Genomic DNA, 20,301 nt, shown 5'->3' with positions numbered 1-20,301 from the left:
ATAAGTCTTTAGTTTCCTCCATTTGTAAAATGAAAGGTTTGGACTAAGGTCTCTTTCTGTTTCAATGTTCTATTGATAAACCAAGCACTAAGTATGACTATGTGACACTGGGAAAGTTACTTTATTTCTCTGAGTTTGTTTGCTCATCTGTAAAACAGGGATAATAATATCTGCATTATCCACCTTCATAAGGATGGTGTAAGAAAAGCACTTTGTAAACCTTAATGCACAGTAGAAATGTGACTGTTGTTCAACTGATATTTATTAAGCATAGGCGCAGTGGAAAGAATACTGAATTTAGAGTCCAAAAACCTGAATTTGAACTGCAGATTTGCTACTTACAACCTACGCATCCTTGGGTAACTCCATTCATTTCCAGTGGCTTCATTTTCCTCACCTATACTATGGGAGGGTTGAATGAGAAAATTTTTAAGATTCCCTTTTAGCTCTAAATCCTATAATATACACACTGTTCCAGGCACACACTGAGATCCAGCTATTGTTCTTCCTCAGCTATAGCCCCTGCTGACCCTCCAAAAAACAGAGTTCTCCAAACACCATGAGTGGCAAGTTTCTTCAGCTGTAAACAGGAGTGAATTGAACTAGAAGACCTTTAAGGTCCTTCCAAATTGAATCTAAATCTATGAACCTATGAAGATGTAGTATGCAATTTAGCCTCAGAAAAAAAAATGAGGTTAATATATGGGGGAGGAAGCTCAATGGAATTATTCCACCTTTGAACTGGTAGCTCTTATTATATATACTAATAAAGGGTGTCCCAATCATTTTAAGACACTGTGTAGATGCATTTTAAAATGATAAGGCTTAAAACTCTACTAAGACTTTTGGGACATCTTTTATATGGCAATCATCATATACTGCCCTTATAGTTAGTTACCTTTACATGTATATAATTTATCTCCCCAATTAGATTATAAGCTTCTTGAATTCAGAATGTCTTATAATTTTTTTTCTATGTGACTTTCATCATCTGGAATATAATATTTGCTGAACAAATATTTGCTTGATTAAAAAAAATAAATGTGGGCCTCCATTAAAAATGTAGATGTTCTGAATTGAGGTTAGCACAAAAACTCAAGGACTTCAAACTGCCCCCAGAGAATAACTGATTCCAGAAAAAGGATCTTTAATAATGAAAGTCCTAATATAATTTCTCCCATCTTCCACCTCTCCCCATACATTCATCTCTTTGTATCTAATCAAAACTAATCTCCCCTCTTTCCTTTTCCTTTCTATTCATTAATTTAGCATTATTCAGCCTTGAGCCCCTTTTCCTTGGTCAATTGCTTCACAACCAGATCTCAGAGAAAGCCCCCCTTTTACTGCCACTGCCTCTCCCACTTTGACAGTATCTACACTTTTATCCCCTTTTTTCCTTTTTCTTCTTATTTCCCCTTTTCCTTCTCTCTTCCTTTCCAAATACGACAAATATACCTATTTACATGAAATTAATCTTTTCAGTTTTCCATTTCAGAAGATAGAGATGATCTCAATCTGAGGTAAAAAGAATGAGTCAACAAGCATTTATTAAGTACCTACTGTATGCTCAGTTCTTCTTTAGGTACTGGGGGTGGGGTGGGGTGCAGAATTAAAAAGAAAAAGATTTGGAATTTGTCCACAAAGAGCTGGAAAGGTTGATTTTGATAATGGTTTACCAAGGTGAAATTAGAGATCTCCAAGGTACATTTTTAATCTTAAGGTTACTTTGATAGAGAGGAACTATGGCTTGTCCCAACTCTTTCATAGCGCCCTCATCAGAATTATAGCCTGGAGGGAACATGGAGCTATTTCTAGGGAGTGTTTCTGATATCTTTTTGATCTGTTCAAGGTAGATTCTTCAGTAACAAACAATACACGCGGTGTTATAAACGTATGTTTCCAGCCTTAACTCATACTTCTCTGTCTCGTGTCTCCCTTGCCCCATGGATCCCACGATGCTTCCTCATCCCTAAATGAATTTTTCCACCTCAGTCCAATGCCATTGCTCACAAAATCCCCTACTGGCAGAACGCACTCTTCTCTTTCTTCATCTTTACGCATTTCCAAAGCCACTTCATTCATGAAGTCTTCTCTTAACGTTGGCTTCCAATCCCCACGCTGACCTTTTCCTCATCTTAAACTCTGCACTATTGGTATTCCTCTTACAAATCTATATTTACATTTTTTATCCAGGCATCTCATCCGGGCTCTTGTCAACTCCTTGAGATCACATACTCTTATTTATATTTGTGTCCCCCCTCCCCCACCTAGCTCAGCTCAGTGCACAGAGTACGCACCTAGTAGCACTGGCCGGCTGGCTGGCTGGATAGATGAATTTGTGGATGAAAAAAAAATGAGCCTACAGTTCAGTTGAGAACACAACACACAAGTGAGACAGTTAACCCAAAGCAGACTTTAAGTGTCAAATGGGTGACGCTGATCACTTCTAAGAGAATTCAGTGAAGAGAGCCCCCTGTCTGGTGAGAGAAGGCTTATCAGAAGAAGTGGCTTTGAGCTGAGCTTTGAAGTATGTGAGAGTTGCTGCTTTTAAAAAAGTGTGAGGAAGTGAGGGCGCTGGGGCATTTTAATGTAAATGATGCATTTTCAGCTTTCCTTATCCACCTAGGTTGCTCTTCTATTGGCAGCGATACAAGCTCACCAGGAAATGTGTGTATCCGCCACAATGCCAACGCACCTAGTAGGCGCTAGATAAATAGCTGAATGGATGGAAATGGAATGAATGAATAAAACGAAATGACATCAAGAAGGCTACCCGTGATGGGGCAATCCATTTCGCTTCCTAGCCAGCGGGTGGCCTTGGGAAGCCAGTAGCGTAGCTCCGGAGCTGGCACGCGTTGGGCCGGGCTGGGCAGGGCTGGGCTGGGCCAGGCCAAGCGGGAGCTGGGATGGTGGGGGAAGGGGCGTTGCCATCTGCTGCTCCTTCCCAGGCTATTGGATTAGTGGCCTTCAGGGATGAGCTCAGCCAGATCGGCTTTCAGCTGCAGCCTCTTCCCTGTCCTGGAAGGAGGGGAGCCGGCGGGCGGCGGGCGGCGGCAGCAGTAACAGTAACAACAGCGGCAGCTCCAGCTCCAGCAGAAGTCAGGATCTCGGCACAAAGCCGCCCAGCTCGGAGAGAAGCAGCTCACTGCAGACCCTGCATCGCTCCAGGGCTCAGGGGAAGCCAGCCTGCGGGGGCCCCAGGGACCGAGGTGCCCCCCGAGAGACCGAGCTCCCAGCGCCGGCCGGGCGCGCTCCACGTCTCCTCCGCTGCCCGAGGACGCCCCCCGGCCGCCCCAGACAGACCGGCAGACAGATGTTTCTTTCCCGCCGCTGCTGAGGCTCCCAACTTCTCCAAGTGCTCCGCAACTCTGGGGCGGCCCCCGTCTCCCGAGAGCCTGGAAGCGCTCTCTCCCTCCTTGCGCGCTACCACGGTCAGTTTAGGGAGGACGCGCTCTCCGGAGAAGGGGAGCGGAGCACCGAATTCCAGACCCCCCTCCTCCCGGCCACCCAGCGGGGCGCGGCTGCTGGGCGACTTGGGGCTTTGCTCGGAGACTCGGTGAGCTGGAAATTGTCTGGCACTTGACGATAACTAGATTCAGATGTATTTTATGGTAAGTACCGAAATCGCCCCCCCCCCCCCCTCCAAGGGTCATTCTTCCTCCGCTCTAAGGGTTTGAATTTAAGCTATTCCAAGGGGTTCTGATCGGATCCCGGCTGCTTTACAAGTTAAGCACTGTGCATGCCTTTATGAGGCTGTTCTAAAGCACGCTGCTGCGCTCTGCGTACACACAGTCCACACTTCTTTCCCGTCCACTACCCTTTTTCCCCAGGGAGTCTCGTTGCCCCGCGCTCCTTTGGAACAGGAAGGGTGATTTTTTTTGTATGTGACAACCATCTGCCCCAAGCAAGCAACCGGGGGGCTCTTGCACCTTTTGTTCGCTGGCGGTTTGATTTATTGACAACCTCCAGGAGCTCGGTCGTTATGTGAGTAACACAGTGAACGCCTGTGCCAGCATCACTCTCCGGCGGAGGTTGAATCGTCCAAGTTGCACACTAGGCTAAATTGCCCCCCTCCCCCCAGTCCTCCAGCTTGTGATCCAAACTTGGATAAAGAGAGGCTAGGAATCCCTGAAACCAAAGGCCAAAGGGACCGTTCGGATTCAACAGGACCGCTAAGTAAGGCTAGGGTCCGGAGACAGGGCTAATTCTGTCATTGTTGGCAAGGCTTTTTCTTTTTTTCTTTTCTTTTCAGAATCCCTAGGGGGATAAATCCGTGGTATTCTGGGGCGATGTGGTGTGATTTAGGAAACGTCGGGAAACAGTGCACAGGGTTTCACTGTCCTAGAGCTGCAGTGGACTTTCACTCTATACTTCTCTTCTAACTCAGCACATTTGATTGGCCTAAAAATATTCGATTCATGATTGGTTTTACTTATTTCTCAAAGAATCTGCTACTTAAACACATTGCAGAACCAAGAGAGGATAAAGGTGTTCTTGTGTATTTCTAAGCGGTGTTTGTGACTAAAATAGGAGGTTTTTAAAGACGAATTCTTTCTGACCTGGTATGATCTTTCACGTTTAATATATTTGACCTTTGTTAGTGCTTTTAACTTGCCTTGCATATTCTTAAGAATATTCCTAGGAGGTAGACTGGGGAATTGTGATTAGCCCCAGTTTACAGACTGTAAAACTGATAGGTTAAATTTTTAAGCCTTAAGTCGCATAACTAGTTGGTTGCATATCTGGGATTAGAACCTTGGTCTCCTGACTTTTCACTTTCTCCACTCCACCAAGAATCCCCATCCAGTGGACTGAGAACTACCTGTGGATCTTAAAGCTTTATTCCTTTGTAAATCTTCAAATCTGGTGCTCCCATTTACCTTCATTTCAAGTTTATCCGGTCTCCCAAAGTGCTGTCAAAATGATACTTGACATATACACTCTCTCACCCCACCCCACTTGGATATACCTTTCATTATAGTTAGTATCTTTACTCCCTAGATAATAAACATTTTTCCATCACACAAAAAATGTTGAAGTCCTACATTTGATCAGACTCTCACATATATAATGTGTGAAATGTGTAGTTTTACTCTGTGTCTCTCTCAGGAAATAGAAAAATAAGATAAAAGCAACAGTCTCAGTTCAGGATTATCTTTCTATCCTCTGTGGGCTCAGCCACCAAGTCCTGAGGCAGAGCAGGTTTCCCCACCTTCCAACCAGCTCTTGCTGTTTAGTCTTGTCCAACTCTTTGTGACTGGGGGACTACAGCACTCCAATACTGTCCATGGGGTTTTCTTGGCAAAGATTCTGGAGTGGTTTGCCATTTCCTTCTCCAGTGGATTAAGACAAGCAGAGGTCAAGTGACTTGCCCAGAATCACACAGTTAGTATGAGTCTGAGGCCAAATCTGAACTCAGGTCTTCTGAACTCCAAGCTCAGTGCTGCTCTATCCAAATGAGCCACCTAGCTACCTCCAACAAGCTAAGCTACTCTGACCCTAACAAGAAGCTTAAACTTCTAAGATGGACAATACCTAAATGTATGAAAGTCAAGAAAGAAAAATATTACTAGGTTACCAAGTCTCCTAATGTGGGAATTATGACCAAAAGTAGTAAAAGAAAATTATTATAATTATAGTAATCGCTGTGTGACAGTATGAGATAGTGTATAGAAATATTTTGCCTTCACGAAGATGTGAGTTCCAGTTCAGCCACTGGCATTTTAGTGGTGGTAACTTTGAGTAACTTAAACTTTCAGTGCCCCAGGCAACTAACTCTCTAAGACTAGGAATTAGTGAGGGGAGAGTTTTCCACTCTGGGAATTCCTAATACTGATGAAATCATAGGTTCTGACCCCCTTGGTCCATCATTCTTCCAGAACTTGCATGGTATAGTAGAATAAGCAATAAATTTGTAGTCAGGGTGCCTGGTTTGGAATGCTGGCTCTGCCTTTTACTCCCCACGCGACCTTGGACAGGTCAAGTCACCATCCCTAAACTTCAGTTTCCATATCTGTAAAAGGAGAGCTTTGGACTCTCTAAGGTTTCTTATCTTATGAGAATATACTTAATAATTGTAATAGTTTCAGATCAAGCACATTGCACTTAAGAAACTCAGCTTTCTAAGCCTGATCTCATTCATTTTCCCAGATTAAGGCAGATAGCCTGGGTTTATACCCTTTTTCTAGAAAGAACTATTTGAGAATCCATGTGATCTTTCCCACAGAAAGCTAAAAAAAGGACCCTGGCCTCCAGGACTTGTTTTTTAGCTTTGTTTACTAGAATGTAAATTTCTTAAGGCTGTACTCCTGGTCCTCCCACTTTTCAGTATCTCCTTGCTCCTTCCCCCTCTTTGTTCGGTGTTGGCTTGGTGTTAAGTAACCCAATTGTCATACTGAGGAATACTACCACCCGGTCCCCTGCTGTGTCTCACTGTGAAATGTCAGTGAAAGAGTAGACTTGGGCTGTCTTTGAATAAAGGCCAGTGATTGGTTCACTTAATAGCCTTTATTGTTCTAATGGATGCTCCATCTTCCCAGACCCTAGCAACTACTGTCAGTTTCCTCATCTGTAAAATGAGGAGATTGGACTAAATGACCTCTGAACCCTTTCCAGCTCTAAATTGGTTTTTCTATGATCAAGATACCACATCTACTTGATAATCCTAGTTTCTAGGGCTAGAGAAATGCCTGTGTGATAGTGATGTGTAAGGGGAGTTTAAGCAATAAAAATGTCCAGCTTTTACCTTGAGAGGTTAAAGGCTGAAAATGTAAACAGGTTTTAAGAATGGTTGAGGGGTGTCAGTGGATGACAGATTGATGGTGGGCTGTTAATAAAAGCTGGAGATATTGTCATAGATTGTCAACCCACTAGGATGATGTTATTAGGGGTAATAATGGCCTCTTCCTTGGTGGTCTGAGTACTGAAGCTACTAAGGAGGGGACTCTGGGAAAGCAGTTCTGATGGGTCTTGGTTAGGTCACAGGGATCTTTGTCCCAAGAAATATCCAGGCTTTTAGAAAAAATCTTTTAAGGGAGAACTGGGCAAGGTAGCAGCTAAAGATAGGGTGGAAATATAAAAGAGACATACATAACTGAAGAATATTTGGAGCTTGATAGACTAGAATTGGCCTGGTGAGAGTCAGGGGAAAGTGCGGATAAAAAACAATAGGTAATCCTAAAATAACTTATTTTAAGCTTTGGAATCCTAGGTATGAGAAGCATTTTCTTTAAGGCAGATTCCTTAAAGGTACCTGCCTGTTCCAAAGAAGTAGTCTACAATCTGGTATTAATGGCAAATGATGGTTTCACCATTTTCCCCTTTCTTTTCAACAAATTTGAATTTTAGCATGAGCCTATAACACCTTAATTATTTAGAGCCTAAGGCAAGTCTGTGTGAATCATAGGTAAATAAGAGTACTGGGTCTGGAATCAAGAAGACCTGAGTTCAAATCTGTATTTATTAACTGTGTGACCCTAGACAAATTACTTAACCTCTCTCTTTGTCTCAGTTTCCTGATCAGTAAAATGGGGAGAATAATAGCACCTCCCAGGGTTGTCTTGAGGATCAACTGAGATAATCATTGTAAAGCACTTTGCATAGTGTCTGGCACGTAGTAATCACTCTATAAGTGTTAACTTTTGTTTTTGGAGGGGAGAGACCTTCATGGTCTTGAAAATCTTATTCTATAAGAGGCCATATGCCCATCTCAGTATCATAGATTTTGAGTCAGAAGGGACAGATCATTCAAATTATCTGGACCTCAGTATCCTGTCTATAAAATGAGGGAGTTGGATTCAGTGGTGCCTAAGGAAACTTTTGGCTTTGACTACATAATCCCCTAAGCCTAGCCTTGGTTTTTGGTGCAGTCTAAAGTTGAAATGCCTTGGAAGTATTTTTATGGGAAAAAAATAAAGTTTAAAGCCTGTATGACAGCTTCTTTTTCATTCAGTTCCATGATGTGCATTTATATATCACTTACTATGTAGCAGTCACTGTGCTAAGTGCTTTACCATTGTTATATCATTTGATCCTCAAGACAACCCTGAGAGATAGGTGCTATTACTCTCCCTATATTACAGATAAGGAAACTGAGGCAAAGAGAGCTTAATTTGCCCAGGGTCACAGAGTCAATATACTAGGGCATATACAAAACATTTAGATGAGACACCTGTCATCCCCATTTAATTATTTGGGGTATAAAACAAAACACTGGTTACTACAATATACTGATAAATTCATTAGAAAGCAAAACTCATTTCTATGTGAGGTCTGAAGGGGAAGGGTGTTATTGATAAAGATTAGAGAAAGATTTATCAAAGAGATGGCATTTAAGTTGGACTTTCATAGAGTAGGATTTCATTTGGTATCAGAACCAAGAGCTTAGGTAGGTAAATGTTTAATAACAGGTTCTCTATAAAGAAATGTACACAAAGATGCACTTCTAAGTTTAATCTGCATTATTACCATGATCTTGATGATCTAGAGATACTTTTAAGTGTAATCTGCATTATGACCATTTTTTAAAGACCTTCTTCAGTTGGAACAATCTACAAAACAATAAATCAAGCCTTTATTTGTAGTAGTTGCAATTTTCAAGGTGTAAATGCTCACATTGAAAATTTAACAATCAGAAAGGGCTGTTAGGAATTGGCTTCAGCACACTTAGCCATGGCCATAGAACTCTTGTCTTTGTATTACGAGGTGAGTGAGATCCTAGCAACCAAGGGTTATGTGTGCCCCACAAGCGATAAGTGAGGAGTGGGAGAAAGGAGATAGGGAGAAAAAAATTCAGAGTGGTCAGACATAGAAACTCCTCTCTGGAGCCAGTCAAGGCAAAACTAAAAAATGGTCCCTGACCCCCTGTCAGGATCCCCAGGTTGAAAAGATGGGATGAATTATCCTCTCCTCTTACGACAAATTTTGTCAGACTAGTTAAACCTATGAGTGACCCCTTTCTCTGTCCCATGCTGATTTGATAGTTGGATCTAATGATTAATTTGGCTCTCTGTGCCTGGAGGCTGTCAAATGTAGAGTGAGGATCTATCTTGAGTATCTGAGTGCCCAGGCAATGTGACTATATGGAGAAAGGATTGTTAGAATTCAGCATAGTGTTTGCCTGGGCTACATTTGTTATTTGTCTAGGGACTTGGGCTAAGCGGGGGAAGCTTTGTGCTCAAGTGTGGCCTTTTTCCGCCCTTCCAAGAAGACTAAAATACAGTCATTGAAAATTATTTCATTTTCCTTGATTTGCCCGTGATTTTCATGCGAGCTTCTGGCTTACTGCCAGATAATTAAAAGAAACCTTCCTCATCTGTGCTGGGAGTTAAACAGGCTTCCTGGGGATTCTGGTAATTCCATTTCTATTTTCTGTAGGCATCTTTGCCTTCTGAACTAATGATACCACCTTGCATTTGTATAGTGCTTTAGAAAAGACGAACTACTTTCACATCTATTATCTTAATTGATGGCCACATCAATTATTGGTGTAGTGTCCTTTTTACAGGAGGGGAAATTGAGGTTTAGAAAGAGGAATGTCCTGCTCAAGGTTCCGCTGAACAGTGTTAGGTGCAAAAAGCTAGAACCCAAATCTTCTGACTGCAATCAGTGTTCTTTCCACCACATTGGTAGAGAAGATAACTGACTTTGAGTCAGAGAATGTGGTGTAAATCCCCATTTCTGCCACTTGCAACCTGTGTGATCTTGGTCAGGCTACTTAAACTTAAGGGCTCAGTTTCTCATCTGTAAAATGAGACTGTAGATGGCCATCTAAAATCCTTTCCAGTTCTGAAGGGACTGTTATCTTTTGATCATGTTGCCGTCTTTGCTTGACAATTCTGATTTCCAGGTAGGTCATCCTTATCCTTAGGTGGAGCCTTTGATAGGATTTACCAAGTATAGGGAAGGCCCAGAAAATACTTTTATTGGAGAAGAGTCAAAGATAATTGCAAAGTTTCAAACCCAGAACAGTAATACCACCATTGATCACAGGAAGTGAATTCTCCAGAGGAGAATACAATCTGGGTGGGAATATGATGGTTTTGGTTTAAAATATGTTCAGTTTGAGGTGCTTAGCAGAGCATCTGGGTGGAAAGGTCCAACAGGCATTTGGAGGAAAAGTACTGGAGTCTGGGGGAGAGGCCAAGGAAAAAGAGCATTGTGTAATAGAAAGAGGGAGCAGAGGGATCTGGAATTGGTGGACCTGAGTTCAAATCTCAGCTCTGTTTCCTGTTTTACCTAGGGCAATTCAGTTCATCTCTCTGCACCTTATTTTGGGTATGTGTAATATGAGGGGGGTGGACTAGATGATCTCTGTGGTAACTTTCTAGTTCTAAAATTGTTGAGTTAGAGGTGTGTATTTTCAGTTAGATCTACCTCCATAAGCTTCTTCTCATTGAAGCCTTGAGATTAGGAGAGTTCTCCCAAGGAGAGAGTGAGAGAGAAACAAAGTGAGGGTAGACACCTGAACCTGTAACCTTGAAGTATATATTGATAGACTGTTAATGAACTTAACTTGGAAATCAAGGGATGGCCCCTTTAATTAAAAAAAAAAAAGAAGAATGATTAGGTTTAAAGAAGCCTACTCATTGAATGGGTATCTCACTCAAAGTAAGATTGTGAGGGCCAGGCTCTCCCATTGCATCTTGGGCCATTTCCAGTTGTCCTGATGAATATCATGCCACTTGAACGCAGATGGTTCAGGAGAAGAAAGTGAGGTTGGTGACCTTGTACAGCCCTCCCTCACTCAAATCAAAATCAACTGCAAGTCATATCATCATCTTGATGTCATGGTCCTCTTCAGGAACAAAGGACAAACACAAGCCCATGAGTGAGTGGCAGTTCCTCTTCTCTCCTCCCCTCCCCTCCCTCTCCTGTTCTCTACCTCATGTATCTCCCCAACCCTTCCCTACCCTCATTTCCTCGAAGGTAAACTCCATGGCCAAAAGCTGCCTTTTTTTCTCTGGGTTTACTGCCTCCATTTCTTGCTCAAAGATCAAGCCTTAAACCCAATTTACTCTGGAGTTCATTTACTGGACAACAAGTCCCCATCCACCTAGCACCGAGTGGATGTAATAACTAAATAGTAATTGTTTCCCTTTTACCCAGGAACCCTGAGGGTCTTCCCCTCCCAGTTTTTTTTTTTCTTGATTAAAGGGGCCATCCCTTGAGTAACTTAAAGAAGCCTATCCATTGAATGAATGTATCTCACTCAAAAGTAAGATTGTGATAAGACCCTAGCCTGAAAGGGCCAGGGTCTCCCCTTGCATCCTGGGCCATCTCCAGTCATCCTGATGAATATCATGGACTTAGATGGCTCAGGAGAAGAAAGTGAGGCTGATGACCTTGCACAGCCCTCCCTCACTCAAATCAAAGTCAACTGCAAGTCATGTCATCATCTTGAGGTCATGGTCCTCTTTGAGAATGAAAGACAAACACAACTCATACATCAATACTACAAAATGTATTATTTTACCGCAGCTGTGCATTCTTAGGAAATGATCAGGACTTTATTATCTTTATTGCAGGATGTATCACACTAGTTGCTTATTCCTAAAATAAATATAAGTGTAAAGCTTAGGAGACCATCACATTCCTCCTTCATTTCTTTCTGTATACCATTTTTTTTCTTCTAGGTTCTGACTTTGTTCCCTCACCTTCCTCACTCCTCCAAGGAGCAGCTTAATTAAGTCAGACAGGATCCTCTGATACCTTTTTCTCAATTCAGTGAGCACAAGGAGGAGGGACTAGGAAACGCAACCTTCTCTGGCATTACAGGGAGGGAAGACCAACACCTGTTTGGTTTTAAGTCTTTAAAGACCTCCATGCCCACACACATACACATGCACATCTGCAAACATGAATACATTCATGTGCCCACCCATGTTGTGTGTTAATGATTCTGTGGCAGGTTCATCTTGTCATCTCTTTAGGTCAAGCCTGATGGATGCATATTTTTGTTGTTTAACTCCAGTATGCCTTTATTTGAAGAAAACCTGATTTTCTCAGATTGTATTTGCTAAGTGAATTTTCGGTTGATTATTAGCATCAAGAATATTTGACAGGGGCAGTTAGGTGGATAGATCACTGGCCCTGGAGTCAGGAAGACCTGAGTTCAAATTCTGCCTTAGACACCCAGCAGTGTGACTTGGGACAAGTCACTTAACCTTAATTGCCTCAAAAAAAAAAAAAAAGAATATTTGACTATTTGCTTTAACAAAACTATGACCCCAAAATGAACCTTTGGTTGGGAAAACCATCCTCACGCCATAATACATTTTTGGGTATAGTTTGACTTCCAAAAAGTTAATTTACACCTAACTTTTCAGAACTATTTCTGATTTGCAAATGGAGGTCCATCTCCATTTATTTGTCTCTTGGGTTCCCAGTTATCCTGAGAAAAGGCTAGGAGGTTCCGAATTCTTGTTACCACCTGGTACTCAATGGTTGGGTCTTTTACAAATGAATTTGCAGAGTAAATTAGCAGAGCTACCATTACAACTATTCTGTGCTAGGAGTAACAGCCTTTTCAGCCTTATTAGGCTGGCTGTCCACATAGGTTCCTCTTACATTCATTTCATCCCTTCTCTCATCACTTGGGAGGCACCACTCCACATTTCCACTAGTCTAAAAGAACCCACCCCACTGGCCTTAGGGAACACACTCAGAAACACAGGCAAGATTCCTATGGAAACCAAGTTGTAGAGTAATTCAGCAAAACCACATCATCTTGAGTCCAAGGGATACAAAATTCATGATGATTTGGGTAGGAGAAGGACTTGAATCTTCCTTTGGATTCTTGAGAAGAAAAGATTTGCTGAGACAATTAGTAAGGTACACAGGATTACTAGGAACATATTTAATTGACTGGGAACATATTGCAGAAGCTCTTTGTAAGGACTTCAGTGCCTTTATTGTTGGTTTCCATGAATGAATCATAGAATATTAAGGGGGAAAGGGAGTTTAGAGTTTATCCAATCCCACTTCCTCATTTTAAAGATATAGAAACTGAGGCCCATAGGACTTAAGCAAATGGTGCTAATAATAGCTTATAGAGTACTTTCCATATTTTCTCAACCCAATGAGGAGATAGGACAAGTATTCCACCTTGTAGATGAAGAAACTGAGGCATAAAGGCTAAACACCAAGTACAAGAACAGGAAAATAATAACAGAATCAGAGTTCCTGGCTTCCTAACTCTAAGACTTTGCGCTACACCACAGAGTCTGCTGGGCTGCTAGGTCAGTCAGGAAGACTTATCTTATGGAGTTCAAACGTGACCTCAGACCCTTACTAGCTGTGTGACCCTGGACAAGTCACTTAACCCTGTTTCTTTCAATTTCCTCATCTGTCAAATGAGCTGGAGAAAGAAATGGCAAACCACTCCAGTAACTTTGCCAAGAAAACTCTAAATGGGGTTATGAAGAGACTGAACATCAGGGCTTTTTTGGAAACATTAACAGTTATAATGTATACTTAAAAGTAATAAAGCTATTTCTTTTAAAAAATACATAGAATTCAAACCTCCTGCTAATTCAGATAGACTAATCCTTTGGGTCTGAATTTGAGAAGTTAAAATGGTTGCTAGGATTGAATGAGTTTTTCTTAATCCCTAAGAGGAAGGGGATGGGAAGAACAGAAGGCATATTTGCATGGTAATTACTAAGGATTCTGGAGGTGTGCTTTAGTCTTTCCCCAGGCCCCCCTGGTGAAGAGAAACTTTTGGTGGGAGTAGCCAAATGGACCTTTTCAGACTTTTGTGCTGGATCCTGTACTATTGGAGAAAAGTAGCATTCTAGGGCTGATGTCCCCTACAAACTGCCATCTGTGCCTTTTTGAGAAGCTCAGAATCAAATATTCATACTTCATCATTTTCTTGCTGGTGACTAACTTCTCAGCAGCTATATACAAGCAGAGCACTGGAAAGTGAAATTGGCAATTTGGTTTTTTTGTTTTCTTGCTAGACATGAGTTGAACTCAGTCATGTACAATACCTGATTAAACATCCAAGCCTAAATGAGGCTGAGGAAAAAAATAGTTTGGTTCCAGAGAGAGAGAGGTTTGATGGTGTTCTCTGACACTTTTTGTGATCTGTGTTGGTTTGAGAGAATGAAGTCCATTTTCATGAGAAAAATCAATTCAGGTACACCTATACAGTGCCCAGCCTCATCAGAGTATAGGAGACAAGAGAGAACATACAGCCTCTGACCACAAGGAGCTTGATAGTCATCCAAGGTGAAGAGAATACATATTCACACACTAAACAGAGAGCAGTACAAAGATAGTGTATGATAAGTAAAGTAGTAAATTAATTTTAAAGAAAAGTAGATTTTTGTTAAGTCATTTTTCAGTATCCAACTCTCTGTGACCCCATTTGGGGTTTTCTTGGCAAAGTACTGGAGTGGTTTGCCATTTCCTTCTCCAAAGTAGTAAATAAAGCATTAAATTGGATAGAATCAAGTATCAGAATGCTTGACGTGCAGTGTAAGGGCGCTGGTTAGTCTTGCAGGGGAGATATCAACACTGACCAGAGTTATTAAGGAAGTCTTAATGGAAGAAGTAGAATTTAAGATAAGCAAAATTTTTGAGAGGTTAGGAAGGGCTTTACAAAATTTTGGGCAAAAAGTTTGAATAATGCCCAGAGGCAGAAATGACCATGCTTTGTGTGCTGGGGCCTGTGAAGAGGAAGGAAGCTCTGAAAGGGAATTTGATTAGAGATGGGAAAGGGAATTAACATTCACAGTCTAGAGGTGTGCATGACATTAGGGGGAAGGGTGCCTACTATATGTGTTAAGTGCTTTACTAGTAAGTGATCCTCATAATAATCCCTATTTTACAGATGAGGAAAGTGAGACACACAGGGATTAAGCGATTTACCTAGAGTCACACAGTCAGTAAGTATCTGAGGTTGGATTTGAGCAGGGTCTTCCTGACTCTAACCCAGCACCTGTTAACCACCTCCACCTCCACTAGCTGCCTCCATAGTAGAATGATAGGAAGAAGAGGTTAGATGGAATGGGGCCAAGGGGTAGAAAGACATGAATAGCAAACAAAGACCTTGGACTTGATCTGTCATATCATAGCTTACATTGTTTTTATTTAAGGTTTATAAATTATTTTCCTCACGATAGTCTTGTGAAACAATGTTAATATTATTCCCAATTTACAAATTAGAAAACTGAAGTTTAAAAGAAGTCAAGTGATTTTTCTGTAGTATCTCAGAAACACAATGTCAGAACTGAGATTTGAACCCCAATTTCTTGACTCCAATTCTAGTGCTCTTTCCACTAGAAAGATGCACCAAAGCCAGTGGGGAGTCTTCTCAGACAATCTGGGTCCTACGAGAGTAGAAGGCAGGTTAGATTCTTCAGGACCATGAGAGATAAGAGTAGAAGCAAGGGTGGGTAGGATGTTTAATTCAAAAAAACTATACTGTACTTTAGTGAAAGGAGGCATGGGCCACACCAGCATGTGCCCCATGGAACCTATGAGACAGAACCTGGAGAAGATATTTCTAATATGTCAGTAACATTTCTATTAGGCTTTTAGGTTTCACAGCACAAAGACTAGAAGACCTCAGGACAGAAATAAATAATGGTGGTCCAGGACAGAATCACATGTTATCTTCAGCGACAAGAGGGCAAGGGAGAAATGACTAATTAGGACACAGACCAGACATGGTATTGCACAAGATATAGGGTCTTGGATATTACAAGATCAAGAACAGAACTGGGAAATTGTGGAGTTACTTGGTGGTTGTGGTCATTCGTTCTCAAAGAGGACCAAAATGACATCTTTATGCTAGAGTCAAGTTACAGTGTGTCCAATTGTGGCTGATCAGACCAATATGAGCTAGGAATGCTCTACCACAAATTGGGCACAAATAGTCCATGTGAACATTTGGAGTGGATTCTCTACATTTGCACATATCTAGTTTCTTTTGAGGTACTTCAATTCTGCTTTGCTCATAGAGCACAGCATCTTCTCTGGTGAGGGCATGCAGTGCTGGGTGGTCCTGTGCCAGTGTGTCCCATGTCATATAATCAATTTCAAAGTTCTTTTTTTAAATTTTATTTGTTTTCAGTGTTCTACAATGACTTCCATATAACTTAGATTTTTTTCCCCCTACCTCCCTACTCCCTCCCTGAGACGGCATACAATTTTATATAGGTTCTACACATACATTGCTATTAAATACATTTTCACCTTAGTCATGTTGCATAGAAGAATTAAAATAAATGGGAGAAATCATAAAACAAACCAAAACATAATATAAAAGAAAATGATCTGCTTTGTTCTGCGATCGAATTCCACAGTTCTTTCTCTGGATGTGGAAGGCATTTTGCCTTAAGAGACCATTGGGAATTTTTTAAGTCCTTGCATTGCAATGTAGTTCCAAGTCTACCAGAAAAAATCCTCGCACACTGTGGTTGTTGCTGCATACAAAGTTCTGCTGGTTCTGCTCCTTTCACTCAGCATCAGATCATATAAGTCTTTCCAGGCCTCTCTGAAGTCTTCCTGTTCATCATTCTTATAACACAATAGTATTCCATTACATTCATATATCACAATTTATTCAGCCATTCCCCAATTGATGGGCATCCCCTTGATTTCCAGTTTTTGGCCACCACAAAGAGAGCTGCTATAAATATTTTTGTACATGTGGGACCCTTTCCCATTTTTATGTCTCTTGGGGCTACAGTCCTAGAAGAGGTATTGCTGGGTCAAAGGGTATGCAAATTTTTGTAGCCCTTTGGGCATAGTTCCAAATTGCTCTCCAGAATGGTTGGATCAGCTCACAGCTCCACCAACAATGCAATTCCAAAGTTCTTAAGGAAGACGGTTAAGAGTGTTCTTGTATCTCTTTTTCTGACCATCATGTGTGAATTCTTCATAAAATAGTAATTTTTGGCAAAGGTACATTTGGCTGGAATGAAAACTCAACCCTGGAGTCAAATGTCTGATTGAAAGTCAAAAAGAAAGCTGAACAAAGGTTACAGAGGTCATAATGTGGATTAGGCTTAATCCCACAGGCATTTAACATTTGCCTCTTTTTTAAAATTTTGGTGTAGTCCATTGGAAAAAACTTTAGCATCTACTTTTCATTTCTTACTTTCACTGAATTTAAAACCCTGTCTTGGCTCCTCACTGAGTTAGACCTGAGTTCTAGTCCTAATTCATCCACTAACTTGCTATGTGCCCTTAAGTAACTTAATTAACCTCTCTGTAACCGAGTTTCCTCTTCTGTAAACTGAGAATAATAATAAGAACCCCAAAGGATTTTGAAGAATAAATGAGATAACCTGATTTGAAGGCACCTGTTTCCCCCAGTCCCTACCTTCCTTCGCTTATGTAAAAGTGGTGATTGTTGATCAAGAAGATGGCATTTTCCTTTCCTGTAACCTCACTGTTATAACAACTTCTGCCAGGAAAGAGAGTTAACAGGTCTCACTCAAACCTTCAGAATTGACTGTAAACCTCTGGTAGCTACACTTTCACTTGTAAAACACCTTTTTGTCCCTTGTGAACTGAGGTTTGGCTGCCACTTTTTCTATAGAGGGTACAATGCAGAAGAACAATTTATTTTTTTCCTAATGATTCACCATTCGCCACAGTGGAATACCTGCCACAGACAGCTGCTTTCCAGAGAGGCAACAAATGAGCAATTTGTCTTTCTCTGGAAATGACTTGCCCTTCCTTCTGTCCTGAGCTAGGCATTGTCCCAGGGGAAGAGGGAATCCTCCGCGCCCCCATCTGCCACCTGGTACCACTGATGGACACATCACTAGCAGTCACTAACCTGCTGTTGCTGGACACATGCTCAGTAGACGAAAGCATTTTTTCAATTGATGGTAATTGATACAACAGATACATGTTGGTCATTTTCAGTTATAGGAAATATTTGTTACCTTTTCTTTTTATAGACATAAAATCATATGTATATGTATATATGTATATATACATATATATATACATATTTGCAATTCATTTTTGCCTTTGTCAGTTTTCAAAAAGTCTCCGTTGTTAACCAGACAACGAAGTAGATAGAGCCCTTGGGCCTGGAGTCAGGAGCATCTGAATTCAAATAGGGTCTCATACACTAGCTGTGTGAACCAGTGCCTGGAACACAGTAGGCACTTAATACATGCTTATTGATTGGTTGATTAAATAACTTAACCTCTGTTTCAGTTTCCCCACAGTAAAATGGGGTTAATAATAGAACCTACTTCCCAGGGTTGGTAGGAGACTAAAATGAAATATTATAAAGTACTTTGCAAACCTATGAAAAGCTAGCTGTAATTATGATTATTGTTACTGCAGTTATTATTACGTAAGAAAACTTTCTTAGACTTTTTTTCTCTCACATAGAATTTGTAACTTACAATATCAATCAATCAAGCACTTACTGAGCACCTACTATGTGCCTGATGCTGTTGCAGGCACCAGAGATAGTAAAAAAAAATTAAAACCACTCCTGTCCTCAAGGAGCTAATAGAGGAAACGTTGTGCACATATATAAGAACATACATAACATTTTAAGCAGGTATTTGTGAGACACTAGCAGCTGCCTGTGGCCAGTAAAGACCTTGTGCTGAAGGTGGTTTTTTTAGGTTGAGTCTTGAAGGAAATCAGGGATTTCAAGAAGCAAAGGGGAGGACAGAGTACAATTATCTAATTTAGATCTATTCAGGATGGTGACTTAAGTGTGATGGAGAAGCCAATGTCTAAGTTTGGTTCAACAAACATTTACTAATCAAACATTCTTTGTTAATCATATGTACAGCACCAGGCCCCACCACTGGGGGAAGATGTTTGGGTTTTTGTTGCTGAATCGTTTCAGTCATGTCTGAGTCTTTGTGATCCCATTTGAGATTTCCTTGGCAAAGATACCAGAGTGGTTTGTCGTTGCCTTCTGAAGCTCTTTTTACATATGCGGAACTGAGGCAAACAGGGCTAGTTAGCAAACCGCTAGTAAGTGACTGAGGCAGGGATAGTGAGTCTTCCTGATTCCAAGTCCAGGGCTCTCTCTGCTGTGAACCACCTAGCTACATTTGGGACAAGATAACAGAGAAGTCTCCGGTCTAACTCTCTAGGACAGGTTAAAATAATACAAAATAAAACAAAATTGGAAGTATATTGGAGAATTGCTGAAAAAGAAAGTTTTCTTCAAGCTATTGATCACATAATTAGCTCTCTCTGGTGTCAAGAAATGGAAAACTGGGACCCCATCCCCTGGGGACACTCTCACATTCATTTTCTTATTTTAACCCCCTCAGTTCAGCATATGAATGGGAGACGCTGAATAGCTTTCTCCTGGGAGAATACCCTGTGACCCAGTCTGGCCTTCATTCTCCTTGGGGTCAAAGCATGCCTGGAAGAAACCAAAGCTAAGAATCTGGGAGCTACTCGCATTTAAGCCCAACACTCCCCTCCCTTACTAACTCCCACTCTTCCCACTCTCCCATTCCCCCCCCCCCCCCAATTTTATCCTTTGATTTTTGGTTCCGTAAATCTTTGACATGACCCTAAGCAGCTACATCTGCTGCTAGGTGGTAGGACTAGTGATTACATTCTGTGATAGAGAATGTCTGTTTCTTAGCTTGGAAAGATGGGAAATGATATATGTTCAATTTTTCATATGTGGTATAGGAAATCGAAACCACGTGGGTGAAGAATGTGCCCATAGTATAACAGGAAAGCCTGCTGGAACTCTTGGGAATGTTTATGAAGTCACCCACTGAGGGAGGGAAGGAGGAAGAGGGGGTTTTGTGTTCAGGGCTAGAGGAGGAAAGTTTGAATGTAAACATTCTGGGGTGGGTAGAAGAAATAAGAGCTATCATTTCTGACAGGGCCGTGGTGTCCAGTTTACTTATAGATAAAGCCTGCTTAGCCCTCATGCACTCCCCCTCCTCATCTAGGTTAAATAATGCCTCCTCTATTTGGGGGCAATCCAAACTGTCTCAAAAAGGGATTAGTAGGGCTGGGTGGCATGTTTGGGAAAGCCGTACTTTGAAAGAAGTTCACGAGGAAACAACCCTCTGCTGGGCTGATCTTTGACAAAACAGTGAAATGGGTGAACTGGCTCTTTAATGCCCTTTCCCTTTCCTTCCCTTCCTTCTCACTGTCAGGCATACAGCAGTCTCATTGCTTATCTAGTCTAAACTTATTCACAGTAAAGTGTAAAAGATTTAATGCTTCCCTACTCCCAGGGTGTTTGCATTTTTAAAGAGGTGTCTATTGAGCCAAAGGAAAATCTCTAAGGATGGAATTTCTGGCATCAGTGCAGAGGAAGATGAGGGGAGG

The 20,301-nt window shown here is 41.4% G+C and overlaps 1 protein-coding gene across 1 annotated transcript in view; it reads left to right on the top strand.

The window, feature by feature from the left end:
- The first annotated feature begins 2,962 nt into the window (after nt 1–2,962).
- SPSB4 (splA/ryanodine receptor domain and SOCS box containing 4) overlaps nt 2,963–20,301 on the top strand; it is a 146,135-nt gene continuing 128,796 nt past the window's right edge. The window contains exon 1 of the mRNA XM_072613498.1: nt 2,963–3,611. The gene's annotated coding sequence lies outside the window, so the exon portion shown is untranslated. The remainder of the gene's footprint in view (nt 3,612–20,301) is intronic.

Source organism: Notamacropus eugenii, chromosome 5 (assembly GCF_028372415.1).
Source record: "Notamacropus eugenii isolate mMacEug1 chromosome 5, mMacEug1.pri_v2, whole genome shotgun sequence".
In the NCBI taxonomy this organism is placed as follows: Eukaryota; Metazoa; Chordata; class Mammalia; order Diprotodontia; family Macropodidae; genus Notamacropus; species Notamacropus eugenii.
This window is presented reverse-complemented; position numbering and strand designations above follow the sequence as displayed.